Here is a 25,703-nt window from a genome sequence, read left to right as displayed (position 1 = left end):
GCATTAATAACTAGTGGTATGTATTGGGCAATTAAGAAATGTTTGCTGAATGGGAGAGTGAATGAGAATTCCCTATATAAGTAACTGATCCCATAATACTTGTATTTATACATGATTTTGAACACATTCAGACTTTCTGATGCTCATACTTAATGTCAGAAAGAATTCTTTTCAACGTGAATACAATAATGCACTGACAAGTCATATTAACTTCTAATACAACATTAGCAGTGAATTAAATGAAGACATCCTAAATTATACCATTCAGGAGATAAATGTTATTCTAGAATAGATTTGGCACCATGCACTCTTAGCAATATGAAGTCATCAGTTCTCAAGGATTTTATTTCCTATCACCTGCAGTAAGTAGACCATCACTCTAAGCAGAGTCAGGTAACATTAGCATTTCAAAGAGAACCCTAAGCAAACCTCCTTCAAATATAATGAGAAGATTTCATTCAGAGGAATAGCTTTTACCACCCTTCATTCTCAAAACATTCTCCCCTTGCCTTAGAAGACACCATACCCATAGGTTCTCTTCTACAAATGTCACTTTCATCCATTGTGTATCTGATCATCCTTTCTGTGTGGTCTTTAAGTAAAAGAGTTCCTCAAAGTTCTGAACCAAACGTGCTTCACTTCCATATTTACACCCTAGGCAATGCCATCTGATTATCTAACAACTATTTCTTGCCCATAACTTTTTTCTGAGTTTTAAATGAACTGTGTAACTGCCTACATCTCTGCTTAGAAGTCTCAAAGGCTGTTCACACTGAACATCATCATCTTACTTCTGCAACTTGCTGTCCTTCTACTGTAGACAATCTCATAGAAAAGTACAACCACCACACAGACAGAGAAACCATAGTCCTAGCCACGACCTCTCCCTCTTCAGATGCTTCATATCCAATCAAGGGCCAGTCTTTTTTTTTTTTTTTTTTTTTTTTTTGCCAGTTTTACATACTAAATACTCCTTGAATGAAACTATTTTTCTTTATTTCCACATTAACCATACTAGTCCAGGTCATTAGAGAGTTTTTCCTGCCCTCTGGTCAGTATGAACCAATGGCCTCCCTGCAAATACCTGCTCTTAATCAATCTAGAATAATTCCTCTTGAGGCTTTCTATGCTCTGAGGATAAAGAAGAAAATCATTAACATTTCCTTAAAGCTTTGCATGATCTGGATATTTTTCTTTCCACTCTACCATTTCACTCTATTCACATTTGGTTTCATTTATGAAGTATACCATATTTGTTAGGGAAAGGATGTCTTTTGCATAAAGACTGTTCTCTCAATCTGAGATACATGGCTATCCCCTTCTACTTTATCTAATTTATCATCCCAGAGTGGTTCAAATATATTGCCTTTAATAAACACTGTGACACACACTACACTCCCCGCCCCCTCCCAACCAATACTAGGCAAGGACTCCTTGTTATAATATCCTATACAGCCCTATACTTCTTGATAGCACTTATTACAATCACAATTAAATAATTAATTGTGTTTTAAGTTGAGAGGGATCTTTTAAAATATTGGCCTCCCCAAATAAAAAGTAAACTGTATGAAACCTAGGTGGCTAGAGCTTTGTCAATCTCAGTCACTGTTACATTAGTCCCTGATATACATAATACACAATAAATAAATATTTGTTGAATAAAGAAAGGAATCGATCAATCAATCAGTCAATCAAAATGACACAAGGGACTTTCACTTTGTAATTTGCCTCCTAGAGCTTCAGGACTTTTCATGTCTGGGCCAGAGTGAGATCTTCTTAAAGTGTACATATGAATCTTCGTAAACAATAAACAGTGCCTGCATTCTTGATTTTATCCAATATAATTTTATTCAACTACCTTTATAAAGTATTCTTTAATAAGTAGCAGTTTATTCAATCAATATACTTTTACTAGGTGTCAATTACGAATACTCTGCTAAAAGCTGTACACTCCTTTGAAATTCTGAATTGCTATTAGAGATCATTTATCTCTTTGTTGCTCGCTGCCATGGTATCTGCCACATAGAGGCTGCTAATATATTTTAATTCTTTTATTATATTTAGTAGTAATGAAGTTACTTTGGGAAATACAGTTGGTAAGATTGGACAGATTATAATAGGCTTTATGTCCAAGCCAGCCTTGACCCACAGCATGGAAAAGGAGCCTCCATTATAAGTCAGTTTCCATACTATGCAGTTTGTATTGCAGTGAAATTCTATTGATGGGAAATTATGATCAAGGTACTTGACTATGGATGGATACAGACAAAAACATCACTTAAATTGGAGCCTAATACTGACGTTTGCAGAAGACTACTGTGCAATATTCCATAGATCTCTTGAGAACATATTAACAGAATTGTTTGTAAATATAGAGTCTTTGATAAATTGCATAAAAAGCACCTAGGTGGCTCAGTTAGTTGAGCAGCTGACTCTTGGTTTCAGCTCAGCTCATGATCTCATGGTTTGTGAAATGGAGCCCTTCATTGGGCTCCCTGCTCAGTGGGGAGCCCGCTTCTACCTCTCCCTCTGCTGCTCCCCCTGCTTGTGCTCTCTCTCTCTCTCTCTGTCAAATAAATTAGATGAAATCTTAAAATTAAAAAAAAAAAATACTGTTGTGGATTTGTTTTTCCTCTTATTTTTGTCAGATTTTGCTTTGTATATTTAAAGGCTATGACATTAAATGTATATAATTTAGGTTTATTATTTCTTCCTGATGAATTCACCCAATATTACATCATGCCTGTTTTTGTTTTTACTGCTATCTCTTCATTAAGGTTTACTTTGACTAATATTTTAACTGATTCTTTTTTGGTTAGTATATATATGGTGTATCTTTTTAGTATTTTTTGCTTTCAAATTTTACGCATCTTGGCATTTAAGGTGAGTCTCCTACAAGCAGCATATAGTTGGATTTTGTTGTTCAATCCAATCTAGCGATATTTATCTTTTATTTATTTTTTTAAAAGATTTATTTTTGGGATGCTTGGGTGGCTCAGTGGTTGAGCCTTTACACCTTTAACCATTCCAAGTAATTGGGTTATTCATATCTTAATGCAAACCATACTGATTCAGCCATGTGGAATTTAGGATATTATACATAAAAGATCAGGTCAACATGCAAATAAACAGTTCAACTTCTTCTTTTCCAATGTGTATATGTCTAAGTAGGCTCCAATTTTGAGGCTTGAACTCATGATTCTGAAATCAAGAGTTGTGTACTCAACAGACTGAGCCAGCCAGATGCTCCTCATCACATATTTACCTATCTATGCATTTTATTATTTGATATATGTCTAAATTAGTTGCAGCCCCTACTATGCTGCTTGCTAAATACCTCAGGATGCACACCATTAACTAGAGTTCAATATGTAATCACTGTTATTTTATGTTAAGGTTAACTGTACCTTCAAAGAAATGTACAAATCTTGAGTGTATCATTCAGTGAGGTCTGCTGGGGGTCCAGTGGTATTTCACTGTTGATGTTGAGCACTTTTCAATGTGCTAATTTGTGTATCTTCTTTGTAAAGTATCTGTTAAACTATTTTGCATGTATTTAAAATGATTGCTTACCTTTTTATTATTGAATTATAGAAGTTCTTCTGATATCTTGGATACCAGCCGTTTATCAGGTATCTGCATTGGAAATATTTTTTCCAAGTCTGAACAGCCTAATTCATTCATTTGATGGTATCTTTTGATAAGAGGAACTTTAAATTTTGATAAAGTCTAATTAATCATTTTTTCCTTATGTTATTACATGCTCTATCCTAAGAAAAATTTATCTCCATTTCCTAAAGATATTCACCTGTGTCTTCTATTAAAAGTTTTATATTGTAAACTTTTCCATTTAGATCTATGAGCCATCTCAAATTAATTTTTGGTATGATCTAAGGTACTCTCAGGTTCATTTTTTTTTCAATATGGATACCTAATTATTGCAACATCATTATTTAAAAAGATATCCTTTTCCGTATTTAATTTCTTTGAATGTTTGATTGAAAGTCAAATGTAGGGATACCTGGGTGGCTCAATGGTTGAGCATCTGCCTTCGGCTCAGGGTGTGATCCTGGGGTCCTGGGATAGAGTCCTGCATCAGGCTCCCTACATGGAGCCTGCTTCTTCCTCTGCTTAAATCTCTGTCCTCTCTGTGTGTCTCTCATGAATAAATAAATAAAATCTTAAAAAAAAAAACAAAAAGAAAGGCAAATGTCCATCTATTTCTGGGGTCCCTATTCTGCTCCATTGATTTATTTGTTAATATTAATCCAAATTACACATTGTCATGATTACTATAGATTTATACTAAGTCTTAAAATCAAATAGTGTGGGTTCTTCGACTTCATTTTTCCTTTTCAAGATTCCTTTTGATATTCTAGCATCCCTATCAATTTTAGAATCACCTTGTCAATTCCTAAAAGAAAGAGCCTGGTGACATTATGAATAAGGTTTTGCTTCCTTACTCACAGTCCAGCATTGGTTCTCCTTGTTAAAGTTATCTATCATACACCTCTTCAAATTCCTCTCTGTTTTCAGAACAATGTTCAGCACTAGCCCATTTCTAAAATCCAGTGTGAATACACAAAGTCCTGTCTTCCAGCACACTATAGCCTTAATAGGCAGCTTAATATAAATCTTTTAGTTACTTGTCCAAACTTTTGATAGTTCATCCTTCCTTTACACCTTCACCCATTCCAAGTAATTGGGTTGTTCATATCTTTATGCAAACCATACTGATTTAGCCATGTGGAATTTAGGATATTATATATAAAAGATCATGTCAACATGCAAATAGTTCAACTTCTTCTTCTCTAATGTGGCTACCTTCTTTTTTTTCTTGCCTAATTTCTCTGGCCAGGATTTCCAGTACTATATTGATTATAAATAGTAAGAATAGGTATCACTGTCTTATTCCTGATCTTAGCAGAAAAGCTTTCAGTTTTTTTATCATTCAGTTAGCTGTCGGTTTATCATATACATAGCCTTTATTATGTTGACTTACATTCCTTCTGTACCCAATTTGTTAAGAGTTTTATTATAAAAGGATATTAAAAATTTGTCAAATGCTTTTCCTGCATCTATTTTTATCCTTCATTTTGTTCATGTGATGTATCACATTTATTGATTTGCATATGCTGAAGTTTCATCCTTACATCTTAGGGATAAATCCTACTCAATTATGATATATGATCCTTTTAATGTATTGTGGAATTTTTTTGCTAGTATTTTGTTGGGGATTTTTGCATGTATGTTCATCAGGGATATTGACCTGTAATTTTCTTTTCTTGCCATATCCTTATCTGGCACTGGTATGAGTGTAATGCTGGCCAATTTCCTATTTCTTCATAACTCAGTCTTGGTAGGTTGCATGTTTCTAGGAATTTATCCATGTTTTCTAGGTTATTCAATTTGTTGTCATGTAATTATAGTTATTAATCTCCTGTGATCCTTTATATTTCTGTGGTATCAACTATAATGTGTTCTCTTTTATTTATAATTTTATTTATTTGAGTCCTCTTTTTTCTGGGTCAGTTTAAAATGCTAAGGATTTGTCAATTTTCTTTTCAAAAACCAATTATTAGTTTCATTGATCTTGTCTATTATGTGTTTAATCACTATTTCTGCTCTAATGTTTATGATTCCTCTCCTGCCAACTGCAGGCTTAATTTGCTCTTCTTTTTCTAGCTCTGTGAGATGCAGAGTTAGGTTATTACTAGAGATCTTTCTTTTTTCTTATGTGGGTTTTTATTGTCTAAGCTTCCGTCTAGAGCTGCTTTTCTCATATCCCATGAGTTTTGATATGTTGCATTTCCATTTTTGTTTCAAGATGCTTTTTGATTTCTCTTTTGATGTCTTCTTTTACTCGTTGGTTGTTTTAGGAGTGTGTTGTTTCATTTCTACATATTGGTATTTTCCAATTTTCCCCTCGGCTATTGATTTTTTATACCTTTGTTGTCAAAAAAGATATTCGATATGATTTCAGCCTTCTTAATTTCATTAAGACCTGTTTTATGGTCCAACATATGATCTATCCTGAAGAATACTTCATATGTGCTTGAAAAGATTGTGTATTTTGTGGCTTTTGGATGGAATGACAAGCATATGTCTACATTTGGACTACAGTGTTCTTAAAATCCATTATTTCCATGCTGATTTTCTGTCCAGATGATCTATCCACTGCTGAGTGTAAGGGTATTAAAGTTACTATTACTGTATTGCTGTCTATTTCTCCCTTCACTTTTTTAAAATTTTAGGTGCTCCAATGTTTGGGGTATATATATTTACATTTATTCCTTTCCCAGCATTACTGAGATATAATTAACATAGAATATTGTGTAAGTTTAAGGTGTATGACATGATGATGTATGTATGTTTGTTTTGCAAAACAACATCCACGATAAGGTTAGTTAATATATTCAACATCTCAAATAATTGCAACTATTTGTGTGTATGTGTTAAGAAATTTTAAGTTTTATTCTCTTGTATCAACTTTCAAATATACAATATAGTATTGTCAACTATAGTCACCGTGCTATATGTTACCTCCCCATAACTTTTTAATCTTATAAAAGTTTGTATTTGTTTATTTGAGAGAGATAAAGAAAGAGAGAGCATGATCAGGGTGCAGGGCAGAGGGAGGCACTCCCTACTAAGCAGGGATCTCAGGACCCCAGGATTATGACATGAGCCAAAAGCAGATGCTTAATTGATGGAGATACTCAGGTGCTCCTTTATTTAAATTTAAAGTAATTATTTAGGGCACCTGGGTGGCTCAGAGGTTGAGCATCTGCTTTTGGCTCAGGCCGTGATCCTGAATCTTGGGATCAAGCCCTGCATCGGGCTCCCCACAGGAAGCCTGCTTCCCCCTCTGCCTATGTCTCTGTCCCTCTCTTTCTGTCTTTCATGAATAAATAAATAAAATATTTAAAAAAATAATAAAGTAATTATTAATAGATACAGACTTATTACTGTCATTTCATTCATTGTTTTCTGTTTTGTAGTCCCTTTGTTTCTTTTTTCCTCTAGTGCTATTTACTTTATGGTTTGCTTTTTTTTTTTTTTTGAAGTGGTATGCTTAGTTTCTTTTTTCTTTATCTTTTGTGTATCTATTAGAAGTTTCTTCTCTGAAGTTATAAGATGAAGCTTATATAAAACATTTCATTGTTAAAAACAGGTTATAGCAACTTAATTTCAATAACATACAAAAATTTTACTTTTTTCTCCCCTCTGCCATATTTTATGCTATTGATGTCACATCTTAGGTCTTTTTATACTGTGTATCCCTTAATTAGTTACTGTGGTTGTGGTTATTTTTAGTTCTTTTGTCTTTTCACTTTAAACTAGAGTTAAGGGTGATTTACATACTACCATTTCAATATCTAAGCATTCTGAATTTACCTATATATTTACTTTAGCAGTGAGTTTAATACTTTCATGTTTTCATGTTGGACTTACAATTTTTGTCTTTTAACTTGAAGAGTTCTCTTTAGCATTTTCTTTAAGGCAGGTCTTGTGGTGATGAACTCCCACAGCTTATGTTTGTTTAGGAATGTCTTTATTTCTCCTTTATTTTGGAAGGACAGTTTTACTGAATGTGGTATTCTTGGTTGGCAGGTTTTCTTTTTCTTTGAGCACTTTAAATATATCATTGTACTTCCTCTTGCTTTCTTTTATGAATGTTTGCACAATATAATTTTTCTATTCCTGTACTTCCAATCTGTCAGTATTGTTTTATTTGAAGTAACTTTCTTGTACACAACAGATAGTCAAGTCATATATTTTAATCCACTCTGAGAATCTCTGTCTTTTAATTGGTACATTTAAACCACTTATATATAATAAACTTATTGGCATATTAAAGTTTAAGTTTTGATTTTGTTTTGTTAGTTGTTTGTATTTTTCATCTTTTTTCCAGGCTTTCTGTGGATTATATGAACATTTTTTGGAATTGCATTTTGATTTATCTGTGGTGTTTTTAAGTGCACTTCCTTGTATAGTTTTTTTCACTAGTTGCTGTAGATATTTTATTACATATACATAATGTATCACAGCCTACTGGTACATTCATTTTAACAATACACTGATCTTTCCTCTTTTCCTTCTATTCTACTATTGAGAACATCCATTAATTTTTAAAATTTTAGTTATTATATTTGTCAGTTCTAAAATTTCCATGATTCTCTTTATTTCTTCAATTTTTTTGCTATAGTTTTTATTTCTTTCCTGATCCTATTTTTTCATTTGTTTCAAGTGTGTTTGTAATTGTTCATTGATGCACTTTTATGATAGCTGCTTTCAACTTTTTGTCAAATAATTCTAATATAAATACCTGTCATCTCAATGTTGGCATCTCTTGATTTTATTTTATTCATTAAATTTGATTTTTCCCTGTTTCTTGGTATGACAAGTGGATTTTGACTGAAACATGAACATTTTGGTTATTATATTTGAGATTCTGGATCTTATTTAAATCTTCTGGTTTAACTAGCTTTCTCTCACACTGTTCCAACAAGGAAAGGGTAAGGTGCTCCCTTACTATTCCCAGCTGGATATAGAAGTCCATGCTCCCTCTTGGCTTCTGCTGAAAATGAAGTGGGGGGGGGCTCATTATTACTGCTGGGTTGAGAACTGAAGTTCCACCTACTGTTTAGGCCATTCTCCTGATTCTTTCCCTGCTGGGAGGTATATGAGTGCTTCATTACTGCTCTCCTTGTGGCCTCCACTGACACAACATAGGGTACAGCCCGATTACCACTGGGTGGTAGTAAAAGTCCTGATTCTCCACTAGACCTCTTCTGTCTAGTGGAGGAGGGGAAAGAAGGAAAAAGAAGGAGAAGAAGGCCATCTTAGTACTACTTAGTAGGGTGGAAGTCCAAGCTTCTTATATGTTCCCACTGAGACTGCAAGGGAGATGGATCTCATTATTGCCTGATGAGAATGTGAAGTCCATCTACTTGGCCTTCTCTCTGACTCTCTGGAAAGACGGTTGAAGTACTTCAGTATCACCTGACAAACATAGAAGTCTGGGCTCCCTACTCAGCACTCTTTCTATCATAGGTCAGGAAGAGGACTAAAGCTTTTTCTCTTGTGTTTGACTATTTTAGAATACATATTGTTTAGTTTTTTGTCTTGCTTGGCTACCACTTTCTTGGCTCTTTAGCTTGAGAGAGTATTTTTTATTGGGGCTCTTCTCATCTGTACCCTGTGGCATTTGGTGTTGCCAGATTATTCAGCACCAAATTTAGGAACAAAAAGAAAATCCAAGGAACTAACCACCATGATGTTCCTTGGGTTCCAAGATACCTTATGATGCTCTTATATAAATCTCCAAGGCTTTTGTTCAACTTTGTGGGAAGAATAGGGAAAGGTATGTCTACTCCCTCTTCCTAGAAGCAGAAGACACAATTCTTAGGTTTTTAAATAAAACTGCTCCTCTTCTGAAATTTATTTCTTAATTTTTACATATTTTTGTTTATAAAGGTAACAGAAATTTAATGTTTAAGTCAACTTTCTCTTAGGTAATCCCTAACATATAGGAAAGTCATGTTAAAAATTGTATTTCCCTGAAGACTTGCTTCTCTTAGTGTTCTGGTCTAGTATTACATTTAGTTTGAAGTAATTCTATTGTCCACAGATATCTTATCTAATCATTACATCCATGTGGAATATCTTGTGTTTGAGATCATATTCCTTTTAGTGGTTTACACATCACTTTGTCATAACACATACACAGGCATACATACAATCTAGAAAAATATATAGAAAAAAGGGTCTCAAACCAATTATATTATATTTATACACATATGAAAAAAAGTCAAATAACCAATCTCAATTTTCACATTAAGAAACAAAAAACAAGGGATCCCTGGGTGGTGCAGCGGTTTGGCGCCTGCCTTTGGCCCAGGGCACGATCCTGGAGACCCAGGATCAAATCCCACGTCGGGCTCCCGGTGCATGGAGCCTGCTTCTCCCTCTGCCTGTGTCTCTGCCTCTCTCTCTCACTGTGTGCCTATCATAAATAAATAATAAAAAAATTAAAAAAAAAAAAAAAAAAAAAAAGAAACAAAAAACAAGAACACTTTTAACTCTAGCAGAAGAGGCAGCCTGGGTGGCTCAGCAGTTCAGCACCGCCTTCAGCCCAGGGCATGATCCTGGAGACATGGGATAGAGTCCCACATCTGGCTCCCTGCATGGAGCCTGCTTCACCCTCTGCTTATGTCTCTGCCTGTGTCTCTGCCTCTCTCTCTCTCTCTGTGTCTCTCATGAATAAATAAATAGATTCTTAAAAAAAAAAAAAAACCTTAGCAGAAGAAAGAATATGTAATAAACTTTAAAAAGAAGTCTATATAGCTTTAATAGTTAATTATACTAATAACTTAAGGAAATATGCCATCACTTCTTTAAGAAAGAATGCCACAATCAAAAATAAAAATAAAAAACTTCGTAATATTGAAGAGAAGGGAATATATCTTAAATAATTCTATGAGACAAACACTGCTTAATACTCAAACTCTAGCATTCTTGAGTTAGACAACAATTTCTCAAATACAACAACAAAATCATGAACTATGTAAGTAAAAAAGCATAAATTGGGCTATATCAAAATTATGAACTTCTACCTTCTAAAGGCAATGTAAAGATAATAAAAAGATTAGCCACAGACTGGGAAAAAATATTTGCAAATCATATATTTGATAAAGGACATGTATTCAGAATATATAAAGAACTGTCAAAAAAAAAAGAACTGTCAAAACTTAATAGTAAGAAAATATATTCCAATAAAAATGAGCAAAATATTTGAATGAACACTTCACCAATAAGACATAAATATGCCAAATAAGCACATGAAAAAAATGTTGAATATCATTAGTCATTATCATTAGTCATTCAAATTAAAACCACAATGAAATACCACTATATACCTATCAGAATAGATAAAATTTAAAAGAATGTACCATAAGAAGTTTTGGTGAGAAATGAAGGACTAGAACTTTCATACAACTGCTGGTGGAAATTTAAAATGGAACAACCATTTGGAAAAGCAGCTTGCTAATTTCTTTAAAAGTTAATCATTTACTTCCATAGGATTCAATCATTCTACTGCTAGGTATTTTACCTTAGAGAGATGACAATATATATCCACACAAAGATTTATATATGAATGTTCATACCCTCTCCAAAAATTGGAAATAATCTAGTGCCCATCAACAGATGAATGGATAAAGAAGGACAAACTACATATGTCCACTCTATGGGATTCTATACAGTAATAAGATAGAATGAACTATTGTTACTTGTTACAATATGAATAAATATTAAAATAATTTTGCCAAGTAAAATAAGCCACACAAAACAAGTGTAATACTATTATTTGATTTATATAACATTTTTTAGTTTAAAAAAATTTAAATCAGTGTTTATTTTATGAAAAGACATGGTTTAGCTGAAGGAAAGCTTACAAAGAAGCAAAATAAAGATGCTCATTATCTTGATTTTTTCATAGATGTATACATATGTCAAAATTTATCAATTTGAATGCTTTCAATTATACAGTATTTACATTATATTTCAGTAAGTTGCTAAAAAATAAAAGCAAGACAGATAATAATAAAATACGGCAATAGATTTGGTCATATTGAGAAATTTTGAAAGCTTGGACTGAATTGATAGACCACTAAATAAGGAAAATATGAAGTAATGACTAACTGTAGGTAAAACATTTGATCAAGAAAGGAAATGAAATTCTGGTATATGCCACACGTTTCTGTTATGAACAATATTTATGAAATCATAATAAGATGTTAACAATAAATATTGATCTATCAAATTATCAGATAGCTATATTGAAAGAATGGGGAGATAAAAGTTTAAGAGTTTGGTGTTATAGATGAGATAAAATATACTCTTGCATAATGAATATAAACTTCATAAATCAAGAAATAGCAGTATAGCCATGCTATTTAAATTGATGGACATAAATGCCAGAAGAGATAGCCTCAATATTTGTAGGTATTTATGTCTAGGTTTGAAGAAGACAGAAGTCTACTTTTTTATGATTAATTTTGAAATGTTATTTGAATTTTTTAACCTATGTACTAGCATTATTTTTATAAAAAAAAAACTTAATTACTGAAAACCCTGGAAAAGTTTGTATTTCATTATAAAAAATAATTTCACCAAACACTATTAAAATTAAAATGTTCAGTGCATAAGAAGAGAAAATGTTCAGTAAAGACCTATATTGAATAATTCAATCCCTAAGTGTTCTGGATAACTGAAATTTTCCTACATTGCTTTGATTTTGCATTTAATATATTTTAACACTTCAAAGGAATGTTCTCAAGTTTCTAATTCATTACAAAGGTTTATAGAGTACTTAAGATCTTCAGAGCACTAAAGAAATACAAAATAATGTCTATTGGGGGAGGAGCAAGATGGCGGAAGAGTAGGGTCCCCAAATCCCCTGTCTCCACCAAACTACCTAGAAAACCTTCCAATTATCCTGAAAATCTATGAATTCGGCCTGAGATTTAAAGAGAGACCAGCTGGAATGCTACAGTAAGAAGAGTTCATGCTTCTATCAAGGTAGGAAGACGGGGAAAAAGAAATAAAGAAACAAAAGGCCTCCAAGGGGGAGGGGCCCAGGAGGAGCTGGGCTGAGGCCGGGGCGAGTGTCCCCAGGACAGGAGAGCCCCGTCCCGGAGGAGCAGGAGCTGCACCAACCTTCCCGGGCAGAAAGGGGCTCGCAGGGAGGTGGAGCAGGACCCAGGAGGGCGGGGATGCCCTCGGGTTCCCTGGGACACTAACAGGCACCTGCGCCCCGGGAGAGTGCGCCGAGCTCCCTGAGGGCTGCAGCGCGCACGGCGGGACCCGGCGGGACCCGGAGCAGCTGGAGGGGCTCGGGGGCGGCTCCGCGGAGGGGGCTGCGGGGCGGGAGCGCGAATCCAACAGCGCAGGCTCCGGAGCACAGGGCGCCGGGACACAGCTCAGGATCCGGCCTCCCCCCGGGACAGGCAGAGGCCGGGAGGGCCCAGGACAGCGAGGACACTCCTGCCCCAAGCTGAGCACATCAGCGGCCCCGCCCGGAGCCTCCAGGCCCTGCAGACGGAGTTCCTGCCGGAGCTGAATCCAGGGCTCCAGAGCTGCCCCGCCACTGGGGCTGTTCCTCCTGCAGCCTCACGGAGTAAACAACCCCCACTGAGCCCTGCACCAGGCAGGGGCACAGCAGCTCCCCCAACTGCTAACACCTGAAAATCAGCACAGCAGGCCCCTCCCCCAGAAGACCAGCTAGACTGACAACTTCCAGGAGAAGCCAAGGGACTTAAAGTACACAGAATCAGAAGATACTCCCCGGTGGTTCTTTTTTTTTTGTTGTTTTGTTTTGTTTTGTTTTGTTTTGTTTTGCTTTTTGATTTGTTTCCTTCCCCCACCCCCTTTTTTTCTCCTTTCTTTTTCTTTCTCTTTTTCTTCTTCTTTTTTTTTTTTTCGTTTTTTTTCTTCCTTTTTTTTTCTCTTTCTCTTTTCTTTTCTTTCCTTCTTTCTCTCCTCTCTTTTTCTCCTTTTCCCAATACAACTTGCTTTTGGCCACTCTGCACTGAGCAGAATGACTAGAAGGAAAACCTCACCTCAAAAGAAAGAATCAGAAACAGTCCTCTCTCCCACAGAGTTACAAAATCTGGATTACAATTCAATGTCAGAAAGCCAATTCAGAAGCACTATTATACAGCTACTGGTGGCTCTAGAAAAAAGTATAAAGGACTCAAGAGACTTCATGACTGCAGAATTTAGAGCTAATCAGGCAGAAATTAAAAATCAATTGAATGAGATGCAATCCAAACTAGAAGTCCTAACGACGAGGGTTAACGAGGTGGAAGAACGAGTGAGTGACCTAGAAGACAAGTTGATAGCAAAGAGGGAAACTGAGGAAAAAAGAGACAAACAATTAAAAGACCATGAAGATAGATTAAGGGAAATAAACGACAGCCTGAGGAAGAAAAACCTACCTTTAATTGGGGTTCCCGAGGGCGCCGAAAGGGACAGAGGGCCAGAATATGTATTTGAACAAATTCTAGCTGAAAACTTTCCTAATCTGGGAAGGGAAACAGGCATTCAGATCCAGGAAATAAAGAGATCCCCCCCTAAAATCAATAAAAACCATTCAACACCTCGACATTTAATAGTGAAGCTTGCAAATTCCAAAGATAAAGAGAAGATCCTTAAAGCAGCAAGAGACAAGAAATCCCTGACTTTTATGGGGAGGAGTATTAGGGTAACAGCAGACCTCTCCACAGAGACCTGGCAGGCCAGAAAGGGCTGGCAGGATATATTCAGGGTCCTAAATGAGAAGAACATGCAACCAAGAATACTTTATCCAGCAAGGCTCTCATTCAAAATGGAAGGAGAGATAAAGAGCTTCCAAGACAGGCAGCAACTAAAAGAATATGTGACCTCCAAACCAGCTCTGCAAGAAATTTTAAGGGGGACTCTTAAAATTCCCCTTTAAGAAGAAGGTCAGTGGAACAGTCCACAAAAACAAAGACTGAATAGATATCATGATGACACTAAACTCATATCTCTCAATAGTAACTCTGAATGTGAACGGGCTTAATGACCCCATCAAAAGGCACAGGGTTTCAGACTGGATAAAAAAGTAGGACCCATCTATTTGCTGTCTACAAGAGACTCATTTTAGACAGAAGAACACCTACAGCCTGAAAATAAAAGGTTGGAGAACCATTTACCATTCGAATGGTCCTCAAAAGAAAGCAGGGGTAGCCATCCTTATATCAGATAAACTAAAATTTACCCCAAAGACTGTAGTGAGAGATGAAGAGGGACACTATATCATACTTAAAGGATCTATTCAACAAGAGGACTTAACAATCCTCAATATATATGCTCCGAATGTGGGAGCTGCCAAATATATAAATCAATTATTAACCAAAGTGAAGAAATACTTAGATAATAATACACTTATACTTGGTGACTTCAATCTAGCTCTTTCTATACTCGATAGGTCTTCTAAGCACAACATCTCCAAAGAAACGAGAGCTTTAAATGATACACTGGACCAGATGGATTTCACAGATATCTACAGAACTTTACATCCAAACTCAACTGAATACACATTCTTCTCAAGCGCACATGGAACTTTCTCCAGAATAGACCACATATTGGGTCACAAATCGGGTCTGAACCGATACCAAAAGATTGGGATTGTCCCCTGCATATTCTCGGACCATAATGCCTTGAAATTAGAACTAAATCACAACAAGAAGTTTGGAAGGACCTCAAACACGTGGAGGTTAAGGACCATCCTGCTAAAAGATAAAAGGGTCAACCAGGAAATTAAGGAAGAATTAAAAAGATTCATGGAAACTAATGAGAATGAAGATACAACCGTTCAAAATCTTTGGGATGCAGCAAAAGCAGTCCTAAGGGGGAAATACATCGCAATACAAGCATCCATTCAAAAACTGGAAAGAACTCAAATACAAAAGCTAACCTTACACATAAAGGAGCTAGTGAAAAAACAGCAAATAGATCCTACACCCAAGAGAAGAAGGGAGTTAATAAAGATTCGAGCAGAACTCAACGAAATCGAGACCAGAAGAACTGTGGAACAGATCAACAGAACCAGGAGTTGGTTCTTTGAAAGAATTAATAAGATAGATAAACCATTAGCCAGCCTTATTAAAAAGAAGAGAGAGAAGACTCAAATTAATAAAATCATGAATGAGAAAGGAGAGATCACTACCAACACCAAGGAAATACAAACGATTTTAAAAACATATTATGAACAGCTATACGCCAATAAATTAGGCAATCTAGAAGAAATGGACGCATTCCTGGAAAGCCACAAACTACCAAAACTGGAACAGGAAGAAGTAGAAAACCTGAACATGCCAAACATCAGGGAGGAAATTGAAGCAGTCATCAAAAACCTCCCAAGACACAAGAGTCCAGGGCCAGATGGCTTCCCAGGGGAATTTTATCAAACGTTTAAAGAAGAAACCATACCTATTCTCCTAAAGCTGTTTGGAAAGATAGAAAGAGATGGAGTACTTCCAAATTCGTTCTATGAAGCCAGCATCACCTTAATTCCAAAGCCAGACAAAGACCCCACCAAAAAGGAGAATTACAGACCAATATCCCTGATGAACATGGATGCAAAAATTCTCAACAAGATACTGGCCAATAGGATCCAACAGTACATTAAGAAAATTATTCACCATGACCAAGTAGGATTTATCCCTGGGACACAAGGCTGGTTCAACACCCGTAAAACAATCAATGTGATTCATCATATCAGCAAGAGAAAAACCAAGAACCATATGATCCTCTCATTGGATGCAGAGAAAGCATTTGACAAAATACAGCATCCATTCCTGATCAAAACTCTTCAGAGTGTAGGGATAGAGGGAACACTCCTCGACATCTTAAAAGCCATCTATGAAAAGCCCACAGCAAATATCATTCTCAATGGGGAAGCACTGGGAGCCTTTCCCCTAAGATCAGGAACAAGACAGGGATGTCCACTCTCACCACTGCTGTTCAACATAGTACTGGAAGTCCTAGCCTCAGCAATCAGACAACAAAAAGACATTAAAGGCATTCAAATTGGCAAAGAAGAAGTCAAACTCTCCCTCTTCGCCGATGACATGATACTCTACATAGAAAACCCAAAAGTCTCCACCCCAAGATTGCTAGAACTCATACAGCAATTCGGTAGCGTGGCAGGATACAAAATCAATGCCCAGAAGTCAGTGGCATTTCTATACACTAACAATGAGACTGAAGAAAGAGAAATTAAGGAGTCAATCCCATTTACAATTGCACCCAAAAGCATAAGATACCTAGGAATAAACCTAACCAAAGAGGTAAAGGATCTATACCCTCAAAACTATAGAACACTTCTGAAAGAAATTGAGGAAGACACAAAGAGATGGAAAAATATTCCATGCTCATGGATTGGCAGAATTAATATTGTGAAAATGTCAATGTTACCCAGGGCAATATACACGTTTAATGCAATCCCTATCAAAATACCATGGACTTTCTTCAGAGAGTTAGAACAAATTATTTTAAGATTTGTGTGGAATCAGAAAAGACCCCGAATAGCCAGGGGAATTTTAAAAAACCATATCTGGGGGCATCACAATGCCAGATTTCAGGTTGTACTACAAAGCTGTGGTCATCAAGACAGTGTGGTACTGGCACAAAAACAGACACATAGATCAGTGGAACAGAATAGAGAATCCAGAAGTGGACCCTGAACTTTATGGGCAACTAATATTCGATAAAGGAGGAAAGACTATCCATTGGAAGAAAGACAGTCTCTTCAATAAATGGTGCTGGGAAAATTGGACATCCACATGCAGAAGAATGAAACTAGATCACTCTCTTTCACCATACACAAAGATAAACTCAAAATGGATGAAAGATCTAAATGTGAGACAAGATTCCATCAAAATCCTAGAGAAGAACACAGGCAACACCCTTTTTGAACTCGGCCATAGTAACTTCTTGCAAGATACATCCACGAAGGCAAAAGAAATAAAAGCAAAAATGAACTATTGGGACTTCATCAAGATAAGAAGCTTTTGCACAGCAAAGGATACAGTCAACAAAACTCAAAGACAACCTACAGAATGGGAGAAGATATTTGCAAATGACATATCAGACAAAGGGCTAGTTTCCAAGATCTATAAAGAACTTATTAAACTCAACACCATAGAAACAAACAATCCAATCATGAAATGGGCAAAAGACATGAACAGAAATCTCACAGAGGAAGACATAGACATGGCCAACATGCATATGAGAAAATGCTCTGCATCACTTGCCATCAGGGAAATACAAATCAAAACTACAATGAGATACCCACTCACACCAGTGAGAATGGGGAAAATTAACAAGGCAGGAAACAACAAATGTTGGAGAGGATGCGGAGAAAAGGGAACCCTCTTACACTGTTGGTGGGAATGTGAACTGGTGCAGCCACTCTGGAAAACTGTGTGGAGGTTCCTCAAACAGTTAAAAATATACCTGCCCTACGACCCAGCAATTGCACTGCTGGGGATTTACCCCAAAGATACAAATGCAATGAAACGCCGGGATACCTGCACCCCGATGTTTATAGCAGCAATGGCCACGATAGCCAAACTGTGGAAGGAGCCTCGGTGTCCAACGAAAGATGAATGGATAAAGAAGATGTGGTTTATGTACGCAATGGAATATTACTCAGCCATTAGAATGACAAATAGTCACCATTTGCTTCAACGTGGATGGAACTGGAGGGTATTATGCTGAGTGAAGTAAGTCAGTCGGAGAAGGACAAACATTATATGTTCTCATTCATTTGGGGAATATAAATAATAGTGAAAGGGAATATAAGGGAAGGGAGAAGAAATGTGTGGGAAATATCAGAAAGGGAGACAGAACGTAAAGACTGCTAACTCTGGGAAACGAACTAGGGGTGGTAGAAGGGGAGGAGGGCGGGGGGTGGGAGTGAATGGGTGACGGGCACTGGGTGTTATTCTGTATGTTAGTAAATTGAACACCAATAAAAAAAAATAATGTCTATTTATGCTAATGTATATAGTTTCTCGAGTCACAGTAGGGAAATAGGATATTTGAGAATTAGTTGGTATAGCACGACTACCAAAATATTCATCTGAGTTCAACTTTTTAGATCTCTTATTGATATCACAGACATATGATTCCTATATTTTTTGTTAAACATGTATGTCAACAGAAATTTTTCTACATTTTAAGTTTATTTTTTTCTAGCTATACCACACATGAGAAATAGAGGAAAGAATGGAACTGATAATATCTAGAAAAGATAACAGAACCACTACAACTCAATACATAATATGGAATTGAGAAATAAATCTGATTTTTAAAAGCAAGTAAATTTAAAAAATATAACAGACTTATTGATCTGCTACAACAGCACAGCTGAGAGCTTGGATATTTATTATGAAAACATTTTGTAGACAGGACATTTTAACTACAGACTTAGCAAGGGTGTACAATGTAATTAAGTAGAAATTTAATAAATTAAGCAACAATTTAGTTCATGTAATGACACAACATATGCTTCTTTTAAGTTAATTCTCTGTGCTAAATTTTTATTTGTGTATACTTTCTAGTTCTTTTTCCCATTATCCATGGTGCCTCAGTTTGAGTCCAGACTTATTTGCACAATATTAGTCATAATTTTCCCAATACAATGTTTTTTCCAACTTTTCTCAAAGGTCAGCAAACATTAATTACTTAGCAAATAAAGTAATTCAGCAGTATTCCAAATGTTCCCAAAGTAAATATATTAGTTTTGTTACGGATTTTAGGCTTAAACTTTATTTTTGGAGCTTGCATTGAATGGCATCAGAAAAATAAATGTGTCTATGGATAAATATTTATACTCAAACTGTCAGTTTCCTAGAGCTGCATGTTGCTCTGGCTATTGACAACCAAGATATGTCCAGAGCTATATTTGTTTCAGTTCAATTTATTGAATTTTTAGGCTGAGCTCTTTGTTGAGATGACTGTACATAACTCAAACAATTTCATAGAATTGAAGGGCTTCATGGGGTCCCTGGGTTGCTCAGTCAGGTAAGCATTCCACTCTTGCTTTTGGCTCAGGTGATGATGTCATGGGTCCTGCGATCAAGCCCCTCATCATCCCTGTACTCAGCTGGGAGTCTACTTAAAGAATCTTTCCCTCTGCTTCTCCCCAACTTGTGTGAGTGAGAATGCACATGCATTTTTTCTCTCTCTCTCTCAAATAAATAAATAAATCTTTAAAAAGATAATTTAAGGGCTTGAAGGAAACCTGAAGGTCACTGAACCCAGCTACTGTGAAAATAGTGTCACATTACTTCAGAATATTAATACATAAGTACAAGTCCCTCTCTTTGTTGCTAAACTCAACATATACTTATCAGTATTGGACTTGCTTGAACACTCAGTAAGGCCAGTCACTATTGCCCCTCCCACTCCTCTTTCAAAGTATGAAAATGGCCCTCAAGACCCTTGGTTACTTCTCTAGTTTCATCTTTTCCTACTAAATCACCTTTTTGTGGTTCTAGGAAAAAATGAATGCATCTTGCTCAAGGATGCCTTCAAAGTGTTCCCTCCTGCTTGAACTCTAGCTATCACAGGTTGGCTTCCCTCACTGGAAGGGAAGGGAAGGGAAGGGAAGGGAAGGGAAGGGAAGGGAAGGGAAGGGAAGGGAAAGGAAAGGATCAAATTAGGTAGAAGAAACCAGGTTGCTATACAATCTCTGCAAAGGCCTCAGCCAACACATGGGGAGTTCTAAAACTATGGTGGCCTGAGTTGTCTTCCACTATGGAGAGGGGGCAGGTGTTTATACTTTCACATAGTTCAGTCACTGGATGAATGCTGAACCAGGCAAAGGGACATGATGTTGGGCATGGCATCTCTCCAAATGAAGGACATTTCTTGAGAAGGACAATGGTAAGGGCAGTCAGCTGACAGAACTTCCATGAATCTGGAAGGTGGAACCTACTGATTCATCCAAGTTTCTTCTACAGTCTACCCCCTTTCTTCCCCAGAGACATTTCTTTACATAAACTCCTGATAGACCTCTTTTACTAGGGAAAACTTATAAGGTTAGTAGGATGAAATACAGGTCCCTGCAGGTGTGAACTTGAGGCCACAACTAACACTTGTTCCTCTTCTCTACTAGCTATTCTAGGTTCCCTTCCTCCTCATCTAGCACCTCTCCTAGTCTTGGTGGCTTTCCTGGTAGTAATCTAGACTCAAATTCCTGAAGAATTGGGTCCCTGGTTTCCATAGACATATGTTTCCACGACTACTTTGCTTTTCCATTTATCATCAAAACTGGACAAGAGAATGTCAAGTATTTCCCAAATGGATCACCTTCATGATAAACATATTTCTCCCTGCTCTCATTGTGTAATAGCAGTACTGCTCTTTCCTGATGGCTATAGTCAACCTAGTTATAGTCAACCAATGCTGTTAGGGTAATAACTCTTCTTCTTGCTTATTTTTCTTTGACACAAGGAACAGGAAGTGTGCAGGCACAAACAAGCTACTTAGGGCTTAATGGGCCCTTGCAATCTTCTCAAAGGTAATGCCTCAGGTTAGCCTTTTATCAGTCAATCAATGCTTTCTGGTGAGAATTAAAATGTGATTCAAAATCGTTATACAAAGTATGTTTACTCCTACAAGTCCATGCACAAGCCTTTACACCAGATCTCCTTGTCCTCAATTTCTCAACTTTTTCCTTGCAGGCCAATCAGCCAAGTCATTTGTCACTACCCAGGAGTTTGTATATATTATAACCATGAGCACTTCTCTTTTCATTCCTCTTAAAGCTCATTGCTGATTGGGGAGTTTAGGGCAGGTATCATTTCTTTGGCTTACCAACATACCAAGCCAATTCATCCATAAACCAAGTCTAGCTTGTTTTTTTCTCAGTCAGCTGGTTACAAGAGACCTCCTGGGGGTTACACATAGGTGTGATCTAAGGGAGAGGTATAGGTACAAGAGAGGGAGATAATATGAGAATCTGAGCCACCAACTTGTGTAACTCCCTGTGCTCTCTAACATTTTTCATGCCCAATCCTGAAAACACAGCTTCCATTTTACATTGGATTGGTGCTAGGCTTGCCAACCTTATCACTTGATGAGTATAACAGAACCCAGTTTATGATAGGAAATTGTGGTTCATGATCACCTGATGACCCATAACCAGGTCCTCCATCTTTATGAGAACCATTGTCAAAGTGGGAAATAGTATTCAAAGGATGTGTGACTCTTCACTACCAATGGCAAAGTCTTACAACAACATCATAAAGGTGTGCATGGCCCATTAGGACTTGCCATAACTCCACACGGCATCTCTTCTAATAACAAATACCACCAATGTTACATTTTCTTCATCATGTAGCCCAAACATCAGGCCTCTTAAGCTGCAACCTAAAATGCTGCAGAACATTTTCCTGCTCTTGTTCCTACTCAAAGCTGGCAGTTTTTCAGGTCACTTGGGTAGGTTTATAGGAAATATTGTGAACCTCAGAGTTGGATCATCTGCCTCTGTAACCCAAAGAGGCCCACTGGGCATTGTGCTTCCTTCTTCATGGAAGGAGTTGTGACATGCAATGATTTGTCCTTACTTTGGAGAGGATGTCATGAACTATCTCAGATTAATGGATTCCTATATTATTTAACTAATGTGGTAAGCCACTTAAACTTCATAGATTTTATTTGTCACCTTCTAGAGCATATGTATTTTAACAATGCCCCCAACATACTGGTTGCTTCTTGATAATCTACTTCAATTAACATGCTATCAATATAGGCACAGTGTCATGTCTTCTGACAGTCCAAGACTCTTCAGACTACATGCTGACAATGAGTTAGAGAGTTAATATAGCTGTGAGGCAGGGCTATTAATGTATGGTCCACTCTCCCAAGTGAATGTGAACTATTTCTGATCATTCTTGCTGATAAGATGTAAAAAGAAGCATTAGTCTCATCAAAGGCCACATACCATGTTCCTGAGGCCATGATGATCTGCTCTAGTAAAGGTATCATATCTGGTTAATACTGAGTTTGCAGTACTCCGTTGTTGAGTTTACAGTCCAGTATTATTTTCCAGAGTTCATCTGTTTTTTTAAATGGGCCAGGCTGAAAATTCTAGTACTGGCATCAATCAATCAATCAATCAATCAGAGTAGAATTAACATTCCAAGAGAGAAAATAAAATAGGATCATATAAAATGTTCAACTGAAATCAGAGAAGGCAAGAAAACAGGAAAAAAAAAAAAACAAAGAACAAAACAATGAATAGAAAACGGAATCAAACATGGTTGATATTAATGCAACTATATCAATAAGCCCTTTTTATCTTAGTGCTCTGAAAACACCAATTAAAAGATAAGAGATATTTAAAAAAAAAAACTCAAGTGATGTTGTCTAGAAGAAATCCATTTTAAGCATGAAGACACAGAAAGATTAAAAGGGGATAGAAAAAATATACCATACAAACACTAATTAAAAGAAACCTATATTAATCTCAGACAAAGCAGACTTCAGAGCAAGGAAAATAAGAGATAGAAAGGGGCATTATATAATGATAAGAGGGTCAATTCTTTAACACAATTCTTCAATTCTTCATAATGTATATGCTTTTAACAACACAGTATCAAAATACACATGGCAAAAACTAATAGAACCTCAAAGAGAAACATATGAATCAACCATGATAATTAGAGACCTCAACACCCTTCTATCAATAACCTATAGATGTAACAGTTAGAAAGTGAGTAAGGACAGAGTTGGTCTGAACAAAACCATCAATCAAATTGATCTATTTAATATTTACAGAATCCTTCACCCAACAACAGTAGAATACACATTCTTCACAAGTTCACATGGAACATTCACAGAGATAGACCACATTCTGGGCTACGAAATACACTTTAACAACTTTAAAAGACTAGGAATCATATTAAGCATGGTCTCAGTCCTCAATGGAATTCAATTAGAAATCAGTAACAGAAAGATAGCAGGAAAATCCCCAAATAGTTGAATATTACACAACAATGTCCTAAATAACATGTTTCACAGAGGAAGTCTTAAGAGAAATTTTAAAATATTTGAATTAAGCAAAAACTGGAAGCAACCAAGATACCCTTCAGTAGATAAATGGATACACAAACTGGTAAACATCAAGACAAGGAAATATTATTTAGTGATAAAAAGAAATGAGTGGCTATCAAGCCACTAAAAGACATGGAGCCACCTTGAATGGATATGGCAAAATGAAGGAGGAATCTGAAAAGACAACATACTTTCTGAGTCTCAATATATGGTATTCTAGAAAAGGCAAAACACACACAAAAAATAAAGAGATTGGTAGTTGCCAGGGGATCAGCATGGGGGTGGGGGATGAATAGGTGCCATACTGGGAACTTCAGGGCAGTAAAACCATTCTGTGTGATAATATAATGATGAACACATCACATTATACATTTATAAAAATCCACAGAATTCTGAAATAGAAAGAGTGAACCTTAATGTAACTATTGATTAACCTCAGTTAATAAAAATATTCCAATATTGTTTCATTAATTGTAACAATTGTAGTACACTAGTTAATGCCAGATGTTCACAGTTGTGGAAACTATTGGGAGGGGCAGGTGGGAGAAATACACGGGAATTCTACACATGCTCATTTGTTCTATTAATTTAAAACTGTTCTAAAACACAGTCTATTAATTAAAAAGCAAGGTTTGCTTCTGTTGAGTGTGAAAAAGAAATTAGAGAACCATCAAGAATAAAGGCAAAGAGACCAATTAGAAAGCTATTAATTAAGGTTAAGTTAGAGAACGATGGTGGTGATTTGGAATAAGGTAAGAGTGATGAGGATGGTGTGACATTGAAAAATTTTAAATCATGTGGGAGGGGGACAGGGAGAGAGAGAGAGAGAGAATTTTTAAAAGGTGGGTGGGAAGAGGTGATAGGTAAGAGGAGACAAGTATATCCTTCAAGATTCTGGCTTAGCAAAACAAATCTCCAGCAATTATCAACAAACCATTATTATACTAGAAAGAAATATCCATGGGTATTTTAGATATTCATCCTGCTAAGAATCACCAAATATTGCTAGTAATCTCACTAAAATTAATAGATAGGAACTATTTTTAAATTTTCTATGTAATTTCAAAGGCTTAAGGAAACTTAATATTTTATCATTGATGATGGAAAATTCTTAATACAGAATAGTGTCTAAACCATTTGCCTTTATAGTCAGACCTGTGCAAGCAACATGGATTTGGATCAGTTCTACTTATGCTGGTACAGTAGAATTAACTGTTATTGATCATATTGGCAATTTTGTGAAAATTGGTATTGCTGTTTAGTAATGGTGAGACAGTTACCTGTGATTTCAAGATGGGATGCACATTGTGGGATGCAGCAACATCTCCTTAAGCCTCATGTCTCTTTTGTCTTTGCTCACACTCCTGTTTGTCAAACCTGTGATGAACGGAAGAGAAAAGATTTATGGAATGTTTTCCTGTCATCTAAGACAAGATATACAGAAATGGATGCTTGAAATACTCATTAATAAGACCTGGGTTGTCAGCATCATATAGCGGTGCAGGTTAAATCCATTATGATTAAGGGCCCTCATCTTAAAGGTAATTTGCACTAAAAGGTAGGCAAATAGCCAACAGCTCATAATCCTACTTGCATTTGAAGGACCTAGAAGAGAGAAGAGATAACATTTTCTTTCAGGTATTTGTGTGTAGGAAATGCCTGATGTATTTCTCTCTCCTGTGTGTGTGTATGTGTGTGTCTCTGTGTGTGTATACACTTATGCCTGTGACAAGATCTCACAGCAGAGATCTCTTTGAGCCCCTATTTTTCACTCAATATGAACTATGATATTTGGTAAGAATGGAGTTACATTTGACCACTATTTTTGGCCTACCGTGAGTAATCCATAGAAACAGAAATAGGGTACATTTTCCTTGATGGCATTTACTTGAAAGTTTTGTTCAAATGATCAAATAAGCCACCTTAGACATTTACTTGGCTCCCTTTAATCCAACACTGATGACTTCATAAAAGAGATTTCCTGTAAAGAATCAAGCCAAATTTATTCATCTTGGTAGTCAGATTTCTCAACCAATTAGGACTTC

The sequence above is a fragment of the Canis lupus genome, chromosome 1, assembly GCF_011100685.1.
Source record: "Canis lupus familiaris isolate Mischka breed German Shepherd chromosome 1, alternate assembly UU_Cfam_GSD_1.0, whole genome shotgun sequence".
Lineage (NCBI taxonomy): Eukaryota > Metazoa > Chordata > Mammalia > Carnivora > Canidae > Canis > Canis lupus.
The sequence above is the reverse complement of the archived record's forward strand: the minus strand, read 5'-3'. Positions refer to the sequence as shown.